This window comes from Heloderma suspectum, chromosome 2, assembly GCF_057233095.1.
Source record: "Heloderma suspectum isolate Gila_16-S chromosome 2, 16-S_ref, whole genome shotgun sequence".
NCBI classification, from domain to species: Eukaryota; Metazoa; Chordata; class Lepidosauria; order Squamata; family Helodermatidae; genus Heloderma; species Heloderma suspectum.
In genome coordinates this window covers 301,377,962-301,398,067 of record NC_139459.1, presented here as the reverse complement: position 1 = coordinate 301,398,067, position 20,106 = coordinate 301,377,962, and the positions used below count along the sequence as shown (strand labels likewise).

General features: G+C 43.8%; 1 protein-coding gene across 3 annotated transcripts in view; it reads right to left on the bottom strand.

Moving 5' to 3' along the window:
- The window catches only part of IP6K2 (inositol hexakisphosphate kinase 2), a 34,056-nt gene extending 30,253 nt beyond the window's left edge, over positions 1 to 3,803 (bottom strand). Inside the window, exons 1-2 of one of the 3 annotated variants that reach the window (XM_084840136.1) lie at positions 3,747 to 3,803; positions 2,554 to 2,615 (exon numbers count right to left, since the gene is read on the bottom strand). The gene's annotated coding sequence lies outside the window, so the exon portion shown is untranslated. Of the gene's footprint in view, positions 1 to 2,553; positions 2,616 to 3,520 lie in introns of all 3 variants that reach the window. The other 2 variants (XM_084840137.1, XM_084840133.1) reach the window with 2 other exon arrangements.
- Between the last annotated feature and the right edge of the window lie 16,303 nt (positions 3,804 to 20,106).

Sequence of the window (20,106 nt, the reverse complement as noted above, 5' to 3'; positions counted from 1 at the left end):
AGCCATCTTCCAATTCCCCTTCACCAATCCATTCATTGATACTGAAGCTCAAATATTTTGGCCACCTAATGCGAAGAGAAAACTCCCTGGAAAAGACCCTGATGCTGGGAAAGATTGAAGGCAAAAGGAGAAGGGGACGGCAGAGGATGAGATGGCTAGATTGCATCACCGATGCAATGAATATGAACTTGAGCACACTCCGGGAGAGGGTGGAGGACAGGAAGGCCTGGCATGCTATGGTCCATGGGGTCACGAAGAGTCGGACACGACTTAACGACTGAACAACAACCCATTCATTGCCTCTTTCTCCACATTCCACTTCAAATTATTCCCTTTTCTGCGGAAACCAATAACTTTTCTACTTGTCTTTAGTTGAAGTCAAAGTTCAGAAGGGTGGGCTTCTAATAGTCCACCCAAGTTCACAATGTCTCACCCAAGATCACAATGTCTCACCCAAGTTTGGACCCAGCCCATAATTTGCAAACTTGAAAAGGGGAGGGCACTGGTGGTGAGAAGAGCTGGCTGGCACAGGCCTGCAGGGCTTCTGCTGTCAGCAACCAGCCCTCCTCCCTGCTAGACTCCACCCCCTCCCCTTATAAGCCTAAGTTTGCTTAGAAAAGGTGGTCACCTGGGGGAAAACGTTCCCCAGTGCACCAACATTCTGAGCTTTTTTAGCTCAGGCACAAAGAAAAGAAAAAAGAAAGTTTTCCCAAGGAAGCTCAGAAAAACCAAGGTTTTTCAATTCAATGAGCCAGAGAGAAGCTCACCCATCACTAGAGGTCAGCAACAGAATGCACTCCTCAAAAGCTTACATTTAATGTACCTTGACTGTAGTAATATTGGATGCATCTTTTGCAGCCTCTAAGGTTGCAGCAAGTGCTACAGCAATCCACAAGTTCCTGGCTCACTTGCTGAAGTTGGCCCAAGGGCTGTGAGGAACGTTCACATAAGTAAATTTGCATCATGCAGATAGTTCACTTGAAGCAATAAGGAACTGCTTCTTAATAGACATGCTAGTGTAAACACACCAGATTAACAATGGCATCAATAGCTCAGTGGAGGAGTGCATACTTTACATGCAGAAAATCCCAAGTTTGATTCCTGGCATCTCCAGGGAGGGCTGGAAAGACTCCTGTCTGAAACCTAAAGAGCTGCTGCCAGTCAAAATCCACAACGTTGAGCCAGATGGACCATTGGTCTAACTCAGCTGCCTACATTTCTATGCAGGCTGATCGAACACGATGCATCATTACTTTCGTTTATAAGCCTTAAATAAGCCAACAGTTATGTCCAGCTTGTGCTTTTACACTGTAGCTCAGTCTTCACCAGCCTAGTGCCCTCTAGATGTTTTGGACTTCAACCCCAGCCAACACAACCAATGTCAGGAATGCTGGGCATTTTAGTTCAAACATCTGGGGGGGCATCAAGCTGGAGAAAGCTGATACAGGTTGTCACAGGGAGTTATGAAAAACAGTGAATCTGACAAGACCAAAGTAATGATGGTTGGCAGGTCCTGGAGCCTATGCAGCAGTCACACTCTTCTTTAATGCAAATTAGTCTTCCCTACTCCCTGCAAAGCAGCCTTTGAGTACTTCTGAAGCATTAGGTTGCAGTGGTGACTAAGGATGCTTTTAACTATCACCATCTGGAGAGAAGGTTGACGTCTTGCTCATTCAGATTTAACAGCCATCTTCATGCCTCTGTCACATTTGGATCGTTACTGTATCATGGTGAAGATGAGCCTTTCCCAACCTGGCACCTTCCAAATGTGTTTGGACTACTACTCCCACCACCTCCAGCCAGCACAGCCATTGGCTATGCTGGCTCACAATTATGGGATTTGTAGTCCAACACATCTAGAGGGCACCAGACTGGGGAAGCTAGCATAGACTGTGGTATCTCTTGAAAACTTTTAAGATGGAGATGGTGCAGAAAAGAGTCCACCATCAACTCAGAAGTCAACAGAACATCAGATGCATTTTATTCCAATCTCACCACAATGTTCCTGTAGGCTCCCGTCAGGACTCTTCATTGTTTGTCTTCTGGTTACAACCTTTGTTTACTAAGGCTTTCAACTATCTTTCAATGTGGCTGCTGCTCCCTTTTACTAATCAGTGCATATCTTTTTATTATTGCTGACTTTTTTATACCTGTATTGTGTGTTTTATTATCATTTGCACACATTGTTACCAAGTATCAAGATTCTAGTCCTACTAGCAACACAGGCTGTGCACCAAGTTGTAATATCAAGGGTGCATAGGAAAGTATTCAACAAATACCCAAGAGTTGAACAGATATCCTTTCCATGGGTGTTATTCAGAGAATACCTTGAGAACTGTGTACACCTCTCTTTTTTGGAGAGATTATTAATACATGGGGAAAGGCATTCACAGTGATATTTATTTTCTGCTATGCTATCCACATCAAATCTGTAGTACGGGGTAGCCTATAAATGAAAGCTCAAACGTTATACAAAAATTACGGCAGAAATACAGAACACCATTAAAAGCTGGTATCATCCAGCAATCCACGTCAGCACAATCACCACAGTACCTCAGATTGCTTTTTTTTTTTTTTTCAGGGCAATAAAGGTCCTTCACCATGCAGTGTACTACCTACGAAGAAGTCAATGAGAAGTTCAATTCAATAAGGAACACGGTACTACAAAATAAGATCACGTTATTCCAAAATTTGTGATACAGATCACCAGCCTTCCTTAACCTGGTGCCCTCCAGATGTGTTGGACTGCAACTCCTATCATCCCCAACTTAGTCAGCAACCTTTTCTGGTCAGGGATAGGAGCCATAGTCCAGCACATCTGGAGAGCACAATGTTAGGAAAGCTGTAAATATACGGGGGGGGGGGGGAGAATGACATACAAGTATCTGAAAGATCAACCTGCACTGTTTCAAATTGTCGAGCAGCAATGACTCATGCATTTCCCATCACAATAAAACCTTTGAAGCACGACACACAGAGTTTTGATTACCTCACCATTTTGTGATGTGCTGGGCCTAAACACTAGGGTTTTTTCATCCTGGTTGGATGGGAAGTAAAGCCTTCGGACTAAGGCAGGCAGATGCTTTCTTCGCTGACCTTTATTACCCCCACCCCCTGATAATATGCCACATCACAGCCAAACGTATCACACTCACACGGAACAATACTCAGCTGTGTAACTCGCAAAGCAATTCCGATGGAGATGCGAAGGGGATGCGGAAACTACGTGGGACTCTAAGGGGAGAGAAAGAAACTCTACAGATAACGGCAGCGAGGGGGGCAGGCGTATTGCTCCCGCATCGCGCCCCCGGTATAAGCCTTCCTTAAAACGCCTCCCAAACTGCTCTCCCCACCCCGAACGACAGTAGCGGGATGAGAATACTGGACTTTCAGCAGCCACGGCTACCGGAGAAGCGGGCCGGACACCTGCTATCTCAAACGGAGCCGCGACTCAGGACCCGAATGATAATAATGAGGCGGCTAAACAAGCCAGTTCGGCTGGGCTCCTTCGCGCCGATACCTGGGCGAAGCAAGAGAAAGGGTGAAAAATTGTGGCCCTCCTCACAGCCACCAGCCATTCTAGACGATACGGAAGGGATGAAACTCTCGGTGACGTGCTGGGGCCTTGGCCCCCATCCTAGGGCTGCTTTAGAGATGCTGAGACAGGTTCAGACCTCCTGGCTCCATCACACCTAACCACTGAGGCGCCCGGGAAAGGAAGGGAGAATCAAGCAGGATACAGTTACCTGCCCACCAGCTCCTCAGCTTCGGCTCTTTTGTTTCTCACAGGTCAAAATGGCGGCGCCGAGCAGGGCGGCCCTTCCCCCGCTGGCCGCGGGTAGGCTCCGCCCCGCGCGTCTCCATTGGCTCTGGCGGAGCAAGCCTCCGCTGATTGGGGGGACGAGGGAGCCAGACTCTGTTGCTAGGGTAGCCAAGGCGGGCGGCGAGGCATCGTGCGCCGCGTGCTGATGGGGATGGGGGGGGGGGGGAGGCGAAGCTGCGGCCGGGTGGATGCGCTGTTAGGCGCCAACACAAAACAAAAATGGGCCCGGGGAACTCTCCGTTGTTGTAAGGTGAAGGGCAGCCCATTGCAGCCATGCGCTAGGTTGCGGGGCGGCCTCGCTCCAGAACATCCCGGCGTCACAAAGCTTGACACAGGCGCCTTTTATTGGTGAAATGTTGTTTTGGCAGCCCTCAGCCTTAGGCCACGGCTGCCCTCGCTTCCAGGCGGACAAGACGTCGTCGCTAACGTGCTCTACATGAGGGTCTCCCAGGCTAGGCGGCCTCTTCCCGCGAATAACAGCAACCGCAAAAGGGAATGGCTCTGTCTGGTGATGGCCGCTTACCGGGGCCGGGACTGCTTTAGGCCGCTACAGGAACAATCTCCTGGTTCGCGAAGACTGGAGTGTGTGTGCAGTGGTTCAAGAACTTTTTGAAAAGCAGCTTTTAAAATTTATGACATGATCGTTTAAAGAAAGGCCTTGTCTTCAGATTAAGCAAATTGCCGTGTGTGTGTATCTGTCTATCTCAGTGGCAGCCAATAAAAGTGGTCAGACCACCCACCTGACCTGCCCAGCTTTGCTCAACCAAGATTTCCCCTTGGCACAAGGTGATTTTTTCAAAATCATTATTACCCTTATTATGCTTAAGTGACAGGGGAACAAACCATTGGCTAACCTGGCTGGGAATGGTGGGTGTTGTAGTCCAAAACATTTGGAGGGCACCAGTGGTCCAACCCCTCAGGTGAAAGAAAATGCACCTGGTGCTAAATGTGAGGAGGAGAGGACATGAGGTTATTATTAGAAGCTAATGCCATAATAACTTTGTTAATCTTTATGGTGCCATAGGACTCCTTATTAAACACAGCTATACTCCTTGTCACATTTCTGAGAGGGTAACCTGAAAGCAGCAGTAGCGCCTTTTCCCTCTTAGCATGTCCGCATGTTCCACCCACTCCACCACCATCACCACCACCACAGCCTTCCCTCCTCCCACACTCAATGGCTTAGATCCAGAGTTCCTATGAGTAGAACAGTGTGGGGAGAGAATATTAACTAATCCCTTGCTCCTCCTGCATTCCCCTCTTCCCTGTGAAAATCCTAGAACTATGTTGGAAACGGAGGAAAGTGCCTCCAGCGGGAGGCCTCTGCTGAATTGCAGCCCCTTCCATTAACAGAAGGAGCCCTTCTGTTCCCAGAAGGCCACCGCTGGATTCAGGGTTTCTTTCTTCCTACCGCCAAACATTTTAAGTTACTACTGACCCCCTTTAAACACCCTGCTAAACTCAACCACAATGACTGAGTGGCTAAAAGGTGGATTTTTAAAAGCTTATTCAAGGGTGATAGTGATCACCCAGGGTGATTACATACTAATAACATCCTTAATTATTATGTAACAAAAATATCCCTGTCATTTAATTCAGTGCATTGGTAATTCATTTTCCATTACACTTGACTGCCCTAGAGCTTGCATAAGCCCATCTGTAAATCTGTCCTTTTTACCCAAGGTGTTCGTTTGTTTAAGGAAAGTGTTCATTTTACATAGGCTAAAGCTTTTGAACTTAGAAAGTGTTGTTCTTATCCAACACATTTCTAATGATAAGCCTATAGGTGCTAAGCCTACGTAATTATTTCTTTTGACTGGCAGTGTTTTGAAGATCTTCAGGGGGAAAAGAAAGAATGCATTTTATTTCTTTTAAATGTCTTGGGTTTCCTCTTTTTTTTCTTGATCCATCCCACATAATGCTCTGTTTCACTGGATTCTTGTTATGTACCTCTTTTCTTCTTGGTCTACAGTTTTGTCTGAAACCATGTTTCATTTTGTTGCAACCAGTGCTTTGATCCAAATGTGCTATGTATGAAGGTGTGATGTCCTTCCTGAAGTGATCTAAATATGCCCACTTAATAGAGCTGTCATCTTTGAAAGACGAACAGCACAGCCGCTGCAAAGATCACTGCTGGTGTGTTTGTCAAGGGGCAGGATTTTTGACAATTAACATTGTTAGGCTGTGCTACCTAATTAATCACATTTCTGGAATGAAAGGACTGTTCAGGCCCAAATTAGTAACATTTTGTGCTAATATTAAACCTCTTAAAGGTCAGCAGGGTAAAAAGACATTTTTCTCCTTACAGCATATATAATAAAGTGTTTCTCTGTGTTCAACTGCAGCAAGACCTTTCCGAGCATTCATAGTGAACACTAAGAGTCAACAATGAGATGCTGCTGTAGCACGTTTTAGATAGTGTGAATAGAAACATCCTAGACCGAAAAAGTAATATATCTCTTCTCAGCAATGGCAAAGAACACATTTGCAATATGGCATTTTGTTCTGGAAGCCATGGTTCAAGAAGGTTGCAAACAAATTGGAAATGATTCTGAGAAAAGCTGCAAAGAGGGGAATGGATCAAAAAGACAAACTTGTCTGGGGAACAATTGAACGAATCAGACATATTTACTCTGGGAAGGACAAGATTAAAAACAAAAAGGGAGAGAGAATTAGAAAGATGGGCAGTTTTCACATATTTAAAGGGATGTCAGAACTGGACATGGAACAACTGATTGGTTCAAAATTGGGAAAGGAGTACGACAAGGCTGTATATTGTCGCCCTGCTTATTTAACTTATATGCAGAGTACATCATGAGAAACGCCGGGTTGGGTGAATCACAGGTCGGAATTAAGATTGCCGGGAGAATTATCAACAACCTCAGATACGCAGATGATACCACCCTCATGGCAGAAAGCGAAGAGGATCTAAAGAGCCTCTTGTTGAGGGTGAAAGTGGAGAGTGCAAAAGCTGGTTTGAAACTCAACATTAAAAAAACTAAGATCATGGCATCTGGCCCCATCACTTCCTGGCATATAGAAGGGGAAGAAATGGAAGCAGTGACAGATTTTACTTTCTTGGGCTCCAAGATCACCACAGACGGTGACTGTAGCCATGAAATTAAAGGACGCTTGCTCCTGGGGAGGAAAGCTATGGCCAACCTAGACAGCATAGTAAGAAGCAGAGACATCACCTTGCCGACAAAGATTCGTATAATCAAAGCTATCGTTTTCCCATATGTTTTCTCAACATATGGCTGTGAGAGCTGGACTGTAAGGAAGGCTGAGCGCTGAAGAATTGATGCTTTCGAACTGTGGTGCTGGAGAAGACTATTACGAGTCCCCTGGACTGCAAGGAGGTCAAATCAGTCCATCCTAAAGGAAATCAACCCTGACATTGGAAGGACAGATACTGAAGCTGAAGCTCAAATATTTTGGCCACCTAATGTGAAGAGAAAAGTCACTGGAAAAGACCCTGATGCTGGGAAAGATTGAAGGCAAAATGAGAAGGGGACGGCAGAGGATGAGATGGCTAGATAGCATCATCGATGCAATGAATATGAACTTGAGCACGCTCCGGGAGAGAGAGGAGGACAGGAAGGCCTGGTGTGCTATGGTCCATGGGGTCATGAAGAGTCGGACACGACTTAACGACTGAACAACAACAAAAGGAAGAGGAAGAACATTTGTGCCCCTCAGCAAAATGTAGGACAAAAAAGGAACAGGTTGAATTTACATTAGGACACACTAGGAAAGGTTGAGTGCAACTTAGCAATGGAATTATTTGCCAGAAAGTTAGCAGAATCTTTTCCTTGAACATACTCAAGCAAAGGTACCAGTCAGAGATGTTTTAGCCAACAAGAATAGGGGGACAGCCTGGTGTATCTCATACTCCTTCAAGCCAGGATGTTTGTGCAGTTTATTAATCAGTAACAAGGACATTCTATTAGGCAATATGACATGGCCTTTAATTTCATTAGGGTGTACATCATTCTGTAATAATAAGTGGGGCTTGCAACAAAATGTTGCACTGTATCCTCACCAACCCATCCAAACTGGTACCTCTTTTCAGGGAGCCATCCATGTGCCCAAGCAGGCCAATTCACTGTTCCCAACTCGAGTTTTCTTTTCTAGCTGACACTCAATATTGGATGGCTCCTGGAGACGAATGAACATGCTTAGTCCTTTTTGGGCTGTTTGGAGGCAGGATTGCCCCGTTTGGGTTTTGTTATTGTTTGGAGGTATGTTGTACTACTGTATGGCTCAGGGTTTACCTGAACATACTGATACCTCATTGTTATTTCTCAGTGGTCCTGTTTTGTCTCTTGTTGGAACTCAGCCACGATAGTTTGGTATTAAGGGGAATGATGATAATAATTATGAGTACAGACCTGAAACTGCTTGCAATCTTATTAACAACATAGCTTTGAGATTGTTGCATGCATGTATTTGGTCCAGACTCCTTGCCTATTGACAGCTGAAGCTCTGCATTTTCTCCATTTTCTACTGCAAGACAAACTTGAGTCTAATTCTCAAAAGGCCTCAGATGAAGCTGTCTGCAGATCAGATTATTTTCAGCAAGAGACTCTGGCATTCACAGCCTCCACCCCCACCTCTCCATCTGTCACTCCCCAATCCATCACAGTTCAAAAAGATTTTAAGATCTTTTTGTTCTCTTAGACTTTAGCATAAGTTGTGTTGTGCAAGATATGAACACAGCTCATGGTGAGGATGCTAGAGTGTGCTATTGGTTTTTGATATTCAGTGAGTTGTGTATGTTTGGGGGTTTTGTACACCATCTTTTTTCATTGTGCACAGTATATAAGCAGTTGGTACGTATTTGTTGCGCAGGATACAGACAGTTTCCCTCAAGGCAGCACTTCTGTTGTGTGCGTTATTTCATGTTCTGAGCATGTGATGTTTCCCCCAAGATAGCACATTTATAATAGGCTTGGGGCACATACATTTTTTCCTTTTCCACTTGTCCTGTGCCTCACCCATTTATCTGATCTCAAAGGGTCAAAATAAAAATCTTGGTAGGCTGCCACCACTTGGTTATTTAATCTCACTGCCCAGCCACCACCATATGAACTTTGTAGAAATTTTCTTGGGATCTCAGTCTGGTATTTATGACATGTATAGGTGGGGCTTGAAAAACGAGAGCCACAGGATTGTACATTTTTCAAAGTAAAATCGAAATTTACTTGGCATTTCAACTCTAGAAAGAAGAAAACTTCTCAAACTGGCAAAAGGCAATTTTTTAAAAAATAGAAAAATACAAGATTCCTTGGGCAAAAGCCTTTTATGTGGCTGGCAGAGTTCCCAGTAAACGTACATGTCTCCAGAAGGTCCTTTGTTCTCAGGACATTTCAAAATGGAGTCTGCCACATGTTATCTGTGTCTGGGTAGGCCCAGGCAGCCACAGACTACTCTAGGTGAGTAGTTATCAGATAAAGAACCAACTGCCCCATTGGATGTACTGGCATTAAAAACTAGCCAGTCTTAGAAGAAGAGGCAAATAAAGTTTTTGAAGCTCATGTCAAGGGGACATGATTCTCTGTTTGTCTATGACTTGACTACAAATCCACATTTTGCTCCCCTTGTATGAGGCAGGCTTCTTCCTATACAGGTAACTGAACATACCCATTTATAATCAAACAGACTGTTTGAGAATAGGGCTTTCAGAAACTCAGAACTGGCCTGTTTAGTTGGCTAAACTTTATAAATACAGGCAATTTCCATCACAGCATTGGTTTGGAGTTAGCACATAGAATGTAATTGTGTGGAGCCCATCAGATATTGCCTGTGATGTTAGTGATGACATGTGACACAACACCATACCCACATCCCCGTCTGCATCAGTTTATACCTTTTTATTTATTTTATTTGAATACTTTAAACTTAAAGACTAAGGCTACATTCTACAATCCTATGCCCACTTACATGGAAATATAAGTCCCATTGAACTTAGATGATCTTACTTCTGAGTAGAGATGTATAGGATTGTGCTGTGAACATTCCCCCGTTGTACCACTCTAGCATGGAAATGGACTCATCTAGCTTTTCTTACACAAACAAGCAGATAGCAGGAAGGTTAGTTTCTGCTCATAACATCTTGCATGTTGTGAACTTCTTTCTTTTTTGCTTTTCTTTAATTCAATTTCATGCCATTATTTATTTATTTAACGCATTTTTATTGTGCTCCTCAGCTAAAAAGCCTCCCAGATCAGCCTATATACAATCAATAAAAGCAAGGCAGTCCCTGCCTGCAGGCTTACAATTTTAAAAGGCATGACACAAAAGGAAAAAAGGGAAGGGGGGGGGGAAGCAAGTGGTCTTTAAGCAGGGCTGGTGGAATGGCTCTGCTTCCTACCTCATCTCCCTCTGCTGCAGCCTACTTTGAAGACTGTGAGCTCCAGCTCTACCCTGATATATTTTTAAAGTGGCAAACACGAAGGCCTTCTCCCACCTCAATAATCTGTGCTATGTGGAGTAGATACCACATTGTTGTCTTGGAATTTGGAGTTCTGGGACTAATGAGCAAAAGCTGAAATGCAGTCAAGGTATTCATTCTCTGATGGGCTGGATAAGCTCTTAGTCCCAGTTTATAATGCTTTCTTCAGAAAACTATAAATTATGTAATTGCCCCAAAGTGCTCATTTTGTTTGTATTCAGCAATTAGTGGAAGGTGAGCACTGAGAGGTTCAGCACTTTGAAGACATTATTGGAAGATGTGAGATTATCTTACACTCCCATATGGCTTAGGATAATTGTCACATTATTATAGTCATATTAGATTTCTTCAGACCTCACTCCACCCCCCCCCCCTTCACTCTTTTTAATTCTGCCCTTCTTAATTAGCAAGGTGGGATTCAATTCCAGCTTATACAGGTCATTTAGATGCCTTGGCCTCCCATGCTTACTGATGATCAGTTTACCGACTGCTGCAGCTGAAGACTGTAATAAGAGGATGAGATCAGAATCTGCGCACCAGGTGTGATGTTATGGCTCACCTCTCCGGCCTTGTCCCTTTGCTCTCAGCACTCGCCCTTGGCTCATGTGTGTCTCGGGTTCACTTTCTGAACAGTTGCCTTCTTTCTCCAAGAACCCTTGGATCTGTCATTACTTAGCAATTCCAGATTTGATTTCATCTGGGACCTGGAGTGTAGACTGATACCTCAGTAATACGGTACTCTCTCAGTGTCCTTAGTTTGAGCCCTTTATTCTCTCTGGGGTTTCAGTATATGTGAGGTGAATTAGCTCTGCCAAATAGCTGGACTTGGGAGGCAGATTTTATGCGTTCTGCTTCACTCCCCAAGCAAAGTGGGGAGTGATGTAAGAGCATTACATCACCACTACATATATGCACATGACTCATGGATGGATGCATATGCAGATGCATATTTACCTAGTAGCACTGGTGTAGCATGCTGGCTAAGAGGCTGACAGCACAAAGCATGTCTATTCAGAAGTAAGTCTCACTAGGTTGGATCCATGATCATCCTTCCTTGAACGGAAGGGTTCCTTCTGTCCATGGAAGGCTTCCAATCCAGGGGAGCAAAGCTATCTTCGTTGATTCCTCCCTCCCTCTGCAATCCCCAGTACCCCGCACCCCAATCTGCTCCAGAAATTTGGGAGACCCTCTTGAGCAATGGGGGAGGTCATGCTGGATGCTGCAAAAGGAGAAGCTAATTGGCAAATATCACCTCCCACCTTTCCACTGGCATGAGCATTCTGAGCAGGTCTCTATTGAGGAAATGCTCCTGCGGGACAGAAAAGAACCTGGATCAAAGCCACTGGGTTCAATGGTAGTTACTCCCTGGTAAGTGTGTTTAGGACTGATGCCAGAATCAGGAAGGCCCCCTATTTGAATCTCATCTCTGCCATGGAATCACTGTGTAGCCATGGGCAAACCTCTTTCTTTCAGCCTTGCACCTGCAACATGGGGGTAATCATACTGACCTACCTTTAGGGTTGTTGTAATGAGTACAATAAGGGAAAGTACTTTAAAGGCACAAGCCTATGCATGTTTAGAAGAAAGTCCTGCAACTCCTGGAGTTGCAGGACTTTTTTTTTTGTCTAAACATGCCCAGGATTGCACCCTAAGTGCTTGAAAACCTGAAAAATAATCAGAATACTTAGCATTTGTAAACTGTAGAATGCCTCTTTGTGTGTATTTGCTGGCCTCCTTCTCTCTCTGCTATTAGGCATGTATTAAAAAACCTTTTTATGTCAACAAGGCTTTAATCATTTCATGATCTTCAGTTTGGAAGGGTTGCTCAGCTTTTCACTAGTAAGATATGTCAACTTACTAAGGATGCTATGTTATTCCTTTTGTTATTGTCTTGTATGTTTAGCTTGCATTTTTTATGTTATGGGGTTTGTGCTTTTTTGGATATAGAGAAATACATCAACAAATAATCATATCTATCTGGAGCTCCTGCCCTTTATGGCTTTATCATTGGCAGTCAGTATGAAACACAAAGGGACATTGCTCTTCTCTTAGCATTTAGCATTTTTGAGTGTCTGCGGCTTTGGCAGGAACCTTTGATTAGTGGGTTGCTCCAAATCGCTTCACTCTTTTTGCTGAACTATTGATTCAGACTGCTAGCAAATTCATCTGGTACCATGGCTTTGTAGCTAATATTTGTTTAAAAGTATTACTCTGATTGCTACAGCTTCAGCAGCAGGCTTGTAAATAAGCCTGCACATTTTTGGACTAGCCTTTTAAGAGGCTAGTGGGCTGAGTTTCCATGCTGGGTGCAGAGGACAAGAAGCCCCCTTCTCTGCAACGAGCATGGAAATAAAGAGTACTAGCTTCTTAGCAGGCTAGTAAAAAAATAAATAAATATCCTACTGAATGGTAAGAGCCACAGAGAAAAAAGCTTCTCTTCCTCTGCAGCCAGTACAGAAAGAAATCAGGCTAGGGGAAGAGTGTGATACATCCCTCTTCTGCCAGCCCAGTTATTTGCATGGAATTCTTTGTCGCCTGTAGTAAACAGGATTGTTGCTAGTTACATGGCTGGTCTGGACTTAGGGATGGTAATGGTTCCTTATCCTTACAACAAGCTTTCATTTTCTAATTTTCTGGATGGAGAAGTGAAGGTGAAAGTTAGTGACTTGCCCCAACCTTCACCAGCAAGTCCATGGCTGAGTCAGAATTTGAACTCAGAACCACCACACCCAAGACACTTGTAGTTTTTGTTCATTTGAAGTTCCTGGGCTTTTAATTGCTGTATATATATATATATATATGGAAGAATTTCCACAGCTGAAACTGTGGCACAGTGATGGGAGACAGTGTGCTTGCAGAATTGTCCCTTTGACATGATTACAAAGTATTGCCCAGTACTGAGTCTGGAAACACTTCCACATCCAACCTAATTATTAATAGTGGATTATTATATTGACTATTTAGGTAGAAGGATATTTAGGTAGAAGGATATTGTTATTGAACACAAACTTCCATTCTAAAACACACACAACCCACTCACTGCCTACCCTTCTCAGTCATTTGATAACCTGTAATAATATGTGCCCTTCACAATCCTTTTATCACAGTCAGTGCAGTTGTGCATAATGGGCTGAAGGTTGTGGTCCCTGGAGGGAATTTGAGCTGATGATAATGTTTTAAAAACAACATTTAGTAGAATGATGAAAGAGTTAACCGGTCCTGATTTAATGGATTGCATTTGTACTTGATGGCATTAAGAGTGATCTGCTGAAAAGGATACTTGAGGACAGAATGTTACAGAAATGTACTCTGAGGTCTCTTTACACGTTTACAGTCCATGGAGGCCTCATCAAACAATCACTACAACAAAGCCATTACAAAAGCAAGAATGTTTGAAGACTTGGTTGGCTGTCAGTCCTTGGTCTGCCTAAAAGGGTGGCTTGGCAGAGCTAAGTCCCAGCTGGGCACCTTTACCGAGCAGTGGCAAAAGAACATGTTGTTAAACCTGGATTTGTCAGGGCTTTATTTACTGGAATGAAAGTTCTGTCCTGAGATTCCCCTAAAGTTTCTGGGATAGGCAGGTGGGCTCCTGCCATTTCTAAAGAGCCCATGATGGGGGAGTCACGGGAGTTGAATGTGTACTTTTCTTGCCTAAGGTGGCAATTAATGGATGATCATTACCTGATTCTAAGCTCATTTGAATTGGCCTGATCATACTCAACAAAAACCCTAATTAATCTGTAATGTGCAATTTAAGAGGCAATTGTTTAGTAAATTACAATCCAGAAAAGGCATGGAGGCTTGAAATGTATGCTCTGTATGATATCAGTTACACAAAGACTGGCTGGCTCAGCAAATTGATGATAAGCCATGGCATTTAGTATATCTGAAATACCACTTCATGGATCACTGCCTTGTTGTGACGAAGGGGCTTGCGTAACTCAGTGAAGCCATAAGCTATGCTGTGCAGGGCCACCCAAGACGGACAGGTCATGGCAGAGAGTTCTGACAAAATGTGGTCCACTGGAGAAGGAAATGGCAACCCACTCCAGTATTCTTGCCAAGAAAACCCCATGGAACGTATCACAAGGCTAAAAGAGATGATGCCGGAAGATGAGACCCTCAGGTCAGAAGGTGTACAATATACTACTGGGGAAGAGCAGAGGGTATTTCCAAGTAGCGCCAGAAAGAGTGAAGCGGCTGGGCCAAAGCCAAAAGGACACTCAGCTGTGGATGTGTCTGGTGGTGAAAAGAAAATCCGATGCTGTAAAGAACAATATTGTTTAGGAACCTGGAATGTCAGATCAATGAATCAAGGTAAGCTGGAGGTGGTCAAACATGTGATGGCAAGATTGAACATCGACATCTTGGGAATCAGCGAACTAAAATGGACAGGCATGGGCAAATTTAATTCAGGTGACCATCATATCTACTACTGTGGGCAAGAATCCCTTGGAAGAAATGGAGTAGCACGCATAGTCAACAAAAGGGTAGGAAAAGCAGTACTGGGGTACAATCTTAAAAAGGATAGAATGATCTCAGTACGAATCCAAGGCAAACCATTCAACATCACAGTAATTCAAGTCTATGCCCCAACCACTGATGCCGAAGAAGCTGAGGTTGATCAGTTCTATGAAGACCTACAACACCTTCTAGAACTAACACCAAAAAAAGATGTCCTCTTCATCATAGGGGATTGGAATGCTAAAGTCAAGAAATCACCGGGATAACAGGCAGACATGGCCTTGGTGTACAAAATGAAGCAGGACAAAAGCTAATCGAGTTTTGCCAAGAGAACACGCTGTTCATAGCAAACACTCTTTTCCAACAGCACAAGAGATGACTCTACACATGGACATCACCAGATGGTCAGTATCAAAATCAGATTATGTCCTTTGCAGCCAAAGATGGAGAAGCTCTATACAGTCAGTAAAAACAAGACCTGGAGCTGACTGTGGCTCAGACCATGAGCTTCTTGTTGCAAAATTTCGGCTTAAATTGAAGAACGTAGGGACAACCACTAAACCATTCAGGTATGACCTAAATCATATCCCTTATGAATATACAGTGGAGGTGAGGAATAGATTTCAGGGATTAGACCTGATAGAAAGAGTGCCTGAGGAACTATGGACGGAGGTCCGTAACATTGTTCAGGAGGCAGCAACGAAATCTATCCCAAAGAAAAAGAAATGCAAGAAAGCCAAGTGGCTGTCTGATGAGGCTTTACAAGTAGCTGAGGAAAGAAGGGAAGCGAAAAGCAAGGGAGAAAAGGGAAGATATATCCAACTGAATGCAGAGTTCCAGAGAATTGCAAGGAGAGACAAGAAGGCCTTCTTAAATGAACAATGCAAAGAAATCGAGGAAAACAAGAGACTGGGAAAGACTAGAGATCTCTTCAAGAAAATTGGAGATCTCAAGGGAACGTTTTGTGCAAAGACGGGCATGATAAAGGACAAAGAAGGCAGGGACCTAACAGAAGCAGATGAGATTAAGAAGAGGTGGAAAGAATACACAGAAGAACTATACAGGAAAGCTCTGAATGTCCCTGATAGCCATGATAGTGCGGTCACTGAACTTGAGCCGGACATCCTCGAGAGTGAAGTCAAGTGGGCCTTAGGAAGCATTAGTAACAACAATGCTAGTGGAGATGACAGTATTCCAGCTGAGCTATTTAAAATCCTAAAAAATGATGCTGTTAAAGTGCTGCATTCAATATGCCAACAAATCTGGAACACTCAACAGTGGCCACAAGACTGGAAAAGGTCAGTTTACATTCCAGTGCCAAAGAAGGGCAACGCCAAAGAGTGTTCAAACTACCATACCATTGCGCTCATCACATGCCAGCAAGGTTATGCTCAAAATCCTACAAGCGGCTTCAGCAGTATGTGAACCAGGAACTACCGGAAGTAGAAGCTGGGTTTCGAAGAGGCAGAGGAACTAGAGATCAAATCGCCAACATTTGCTGGATCATGGAGAAAGCAAGAGAATTCCAGAAAAACGTCTATTTCTGCTTTATTGACTACGCTAAAGCCTTTGATTGTGTGGATCACAACAAACTGTGGCAAATTCTTAAAGTGATGGGAGTACCAGACCACCTTACCTGTCTCCTGAGAAACCTGTACGAGGGTCAAGAAGCAACAGTAAGAACCAGACATGGAACAACCGATTGGTTCAAAATTGGGAAAGGAGTACGACAAGGCTGCATATTGTCACCCTGCTTATTTAACTTATATGCAGAGTACATCATGAGAAACGCCGGGTTGGATGAATCACAGGTCGGAATTAAGATTGCTGGGAGAATTATCAACAACCTCCGATATGCAGACGATACCACCCTAATGGCAGAAAGTGAAGAGAATCTAAAGAGCCTCTTGTTGAGGGTGAAAGAGGAGAGTGCAAAAGCTGGTTGGAAACTCAACATTAAAAAAACTAAGATCATGGCATCTGGCCCCATCACTTCCTGGCATATAGAAGGGGAAGAAATGGAAGCAGTGACAGATTTTACTTTCTTAGGCTCCAAGATCACCGCAGACGGTGACTGTAGCCATGAAATTAAAAGACGCTTGCTCCTTGGGAGGAAAGCTATGGCAAACCTAGACAGCATAGTAAGAAGCAGAGACATCACCTTGCCGACAAAGGTCCGTCTAATCAAAGCTATGGTTTTCCCAGTAGTAATGTATGGCTGTGAGAGCTGGACTATAAGGAAAGCTGAGCGCCGAAGAATGGATGCTTTCGAACTGTGGTGCTGGAGAAGACTCTTACGAGTCCCCTGGACTGCAAGGAGGTCAAATCAGTCAGTCCTAAAGGAAATCAATCCTGAGTGCTCATTGGAAGGACAGATACTGAAGCTGAAGCTCAAATATTTTGTCCACCTAATGCGAAGAGAAAACTCTCTGGAAAAGACCGTGACGCTGGGAAAGACTGAGGGCAAAAGGAGAAGGGGACGGCAGAGGATGAGATGGCTAGATAGCATCACCGATGCAATGAATATGAACTTGAGCACACTCCAGGAGAGAGCACAGGACAGGAGGGCCTGGCGTGCTATGGTCCATGGGGTCACGAAGAGTTGGACACGACTGAACAACTGAACAACAACAACAACAACATATAGAACAGCTAGATAAACATACATGCAGTACCTTAAAAGGGGGGGTCCAAAAATTTCTGTGAGAAGTGCAAAACTGATGGTTGAGCCAGTGTTCAGTTTGCTGGTATGTATATCTGCCATTTCAGTTGCAAAGCTGAGAGCCAAGTTCATGCAGTGGCTGAGGCCCACGCTATGAGCTTTGTTTCTATATTATATTTATTTTCTTCACCCATATACGTCTCCTTAATACCCTGGATCCCAATATCATTACTAGGGAACAGTCAGGAGACATCTCCGTAACAGTCCTGGTGTAACAAGTAGAGATGCCTGAGAAATCCACACAGCATGAGTTCTTTTCAAACTTTATGACTCTGCACTATTCAGAATGATCAAGGGATCAGACTGCCTTTTTCTGCAAGTTTATGCGAGAGGCTTTGAATCCCAAGATGAGGTTTTCTGTTCGCTGGCTGAGGTCAAACTGTATGCGCATATAAGGACATTGCAACAATAAGTAATTACTTGTGTGCATATGCAGAAAAAGTATATTTAAAGTGTTAGGCAATGATTGAGTTAAACCATAGAGAAAGCAGGCAGCCTGGCTGGCCAGGTGGGAAGGAAGAGAAAGCAGGTGATGCAGAAAATTATTCAAGGGAGGTAAAGCAGATGCCATATAAGGAGATAGGAGGGGAGAAGTAGGCTAGATAAGCAATGGGGAAGCCAAGTAGGGTTGAGGGAAGAGATCAGGATGCAAAAAAGATGAAAATGTGTACATACATTAATAGCAGTACAAGATTCATATATTGTATATATAACGACAAATTATATGTAGTTTAGTGAATCTATACATGGAGAGTTCGTAACAATCCACATTACAGAAATGGAATAGTATTTAACCTGAAAACTGGGAAAGACAGAAGGAACAGAAAAAAGGAGATACATCCTTCCCTAGCAACAAAAACATTTCTGTCCTGCTTGTGAGCTTCCCATAGGAACCTGGTTGGCCACTGTGGGGACAGAATGCTGGACTTGACGGGCCTTTGGCCAGATCCAGCATGGCTCTTCTTATGTCGTTTGGAGACAGCTTTTTTTCATACTTCTCCTGTAGATGTCTGGGCAATGAAGCTAAAAGTTAATGGTACACATTTGATACTGTACATGTATATATATAAAAAAAAAAAAACAGCTCCCCTTCATGGATCACTGCCTTGTTGTGGCGAAGGGGCTTGCGTAACTCAGTGAAGCCATAAGCTATGCCGTGCAGGGCCACCCAAGACGGACAGGTCATGGCAGAGAGTTCTGACAAAATGTGGTCCACTGGAGAAGGAAATGGCAACCCACTCCAGTATTCTTGCCAAGAAAACTCCATGGAACGTATCACAAGGCTAAAAGATATGACGCCGGAAGATGAGCCCCTCAGGTCGGAAGGTGTCCAATATGCTACTGGGGAAGAGCAGAGGGTATTTCCAAGTAGCGCCAGAAAGACTGAAGCGGCTGGGCCAAACCTGAAAGGACACTCAGCTGTGGATGTGTCTGGTGGTGAAAAGAAAATCCGATGCTGTAAAGAACAATATTGTTTAGGAACCTGGAATGTCAGATCAATGAATCAAGGTAAGCTGGAGGTGGTCAAACATGAGATGGCAAGATTGAACATCGACATCTTGGGAATCAGCGAACTAAAATGGACAGGCATGGGTGAATTTAATTCAGGTGACCATCATATCTACTATTGTGGGCAAGAATCCCTTAGAAGAAATGGAGTAGCACTCATAGTCAACAAAAGGGTGGGAAAAGCAGTACTGGGGTACAATCTTAAAAATGATAGAATGATCTCAGTACGAATCCAAGGCAAACCATTCAACATCACAGTAATTCAAGTCTATGCCCCAACCACTGAGGCCGAAGAAGCTGAGGTTGATCAGTTCTATGAAGACCTACAACACCTTCTAGAACTAACACCAAAAAAAGATGTCCTCTTCATCATAGGGGATTGGAATGCTAAAGTAGGAAGTCAAGAAATCACCGGGATAACAGGCAGGCATGGCCTAGGTGTACAAAATGAAGCAGGACAAAAGCTAATAGAGTTTTGCCAAGAGAACATGCTGATCATAGCAAACACTCTTTTCCAACAGCACAAGAGGCGACTCTACACATGGACGTCACCAGATGGTCAGTATCGAAATCAGATTGATTATGTCCTTTGCAGCCAAAGATGGAGAAGCTCCATACAGTCAGTAAAAACAAGACCTGGAGCTGACTGTGGCTCAGATCATGAGCTGCTTTTTGCAAAATTTCGGCTTAAATTGAAGAACATAGGGAAAACCACTAAACCTTTCAGGTATGACCTAAATCATATCCCTGATGAATATACAGTGGAGGTGAGGAATAGATTTCAGGGATTAGACCTGATAGACAGAGTGCCTGAGGAACTATGGACGGAGGTCCGTAACATTGTTCAGGAGGCAGCAACGAAATCCATCCCAAAGAAAAAGAAATGCAAGAAAGCAAAGTGGTTGTCTGATGAGGCTTTACAAGTAGCTGAGGAAAGAAGGGAAGCGAAAAGCAAGGGAGAAAGGGGAAGATATATCCAACTGAATGCAGAGTTCCAGAGAATAGCAAGGAGAGACAAGAAGGCCTTCTTAAATGAACAATGCAAAGAAATCGAGGAAAACAACAGAATGGGAAAGACCAGAGATCTCTTCAAGAAAATTGGAGATCTCAAGGGAACATTTTGTGCAAAGACGG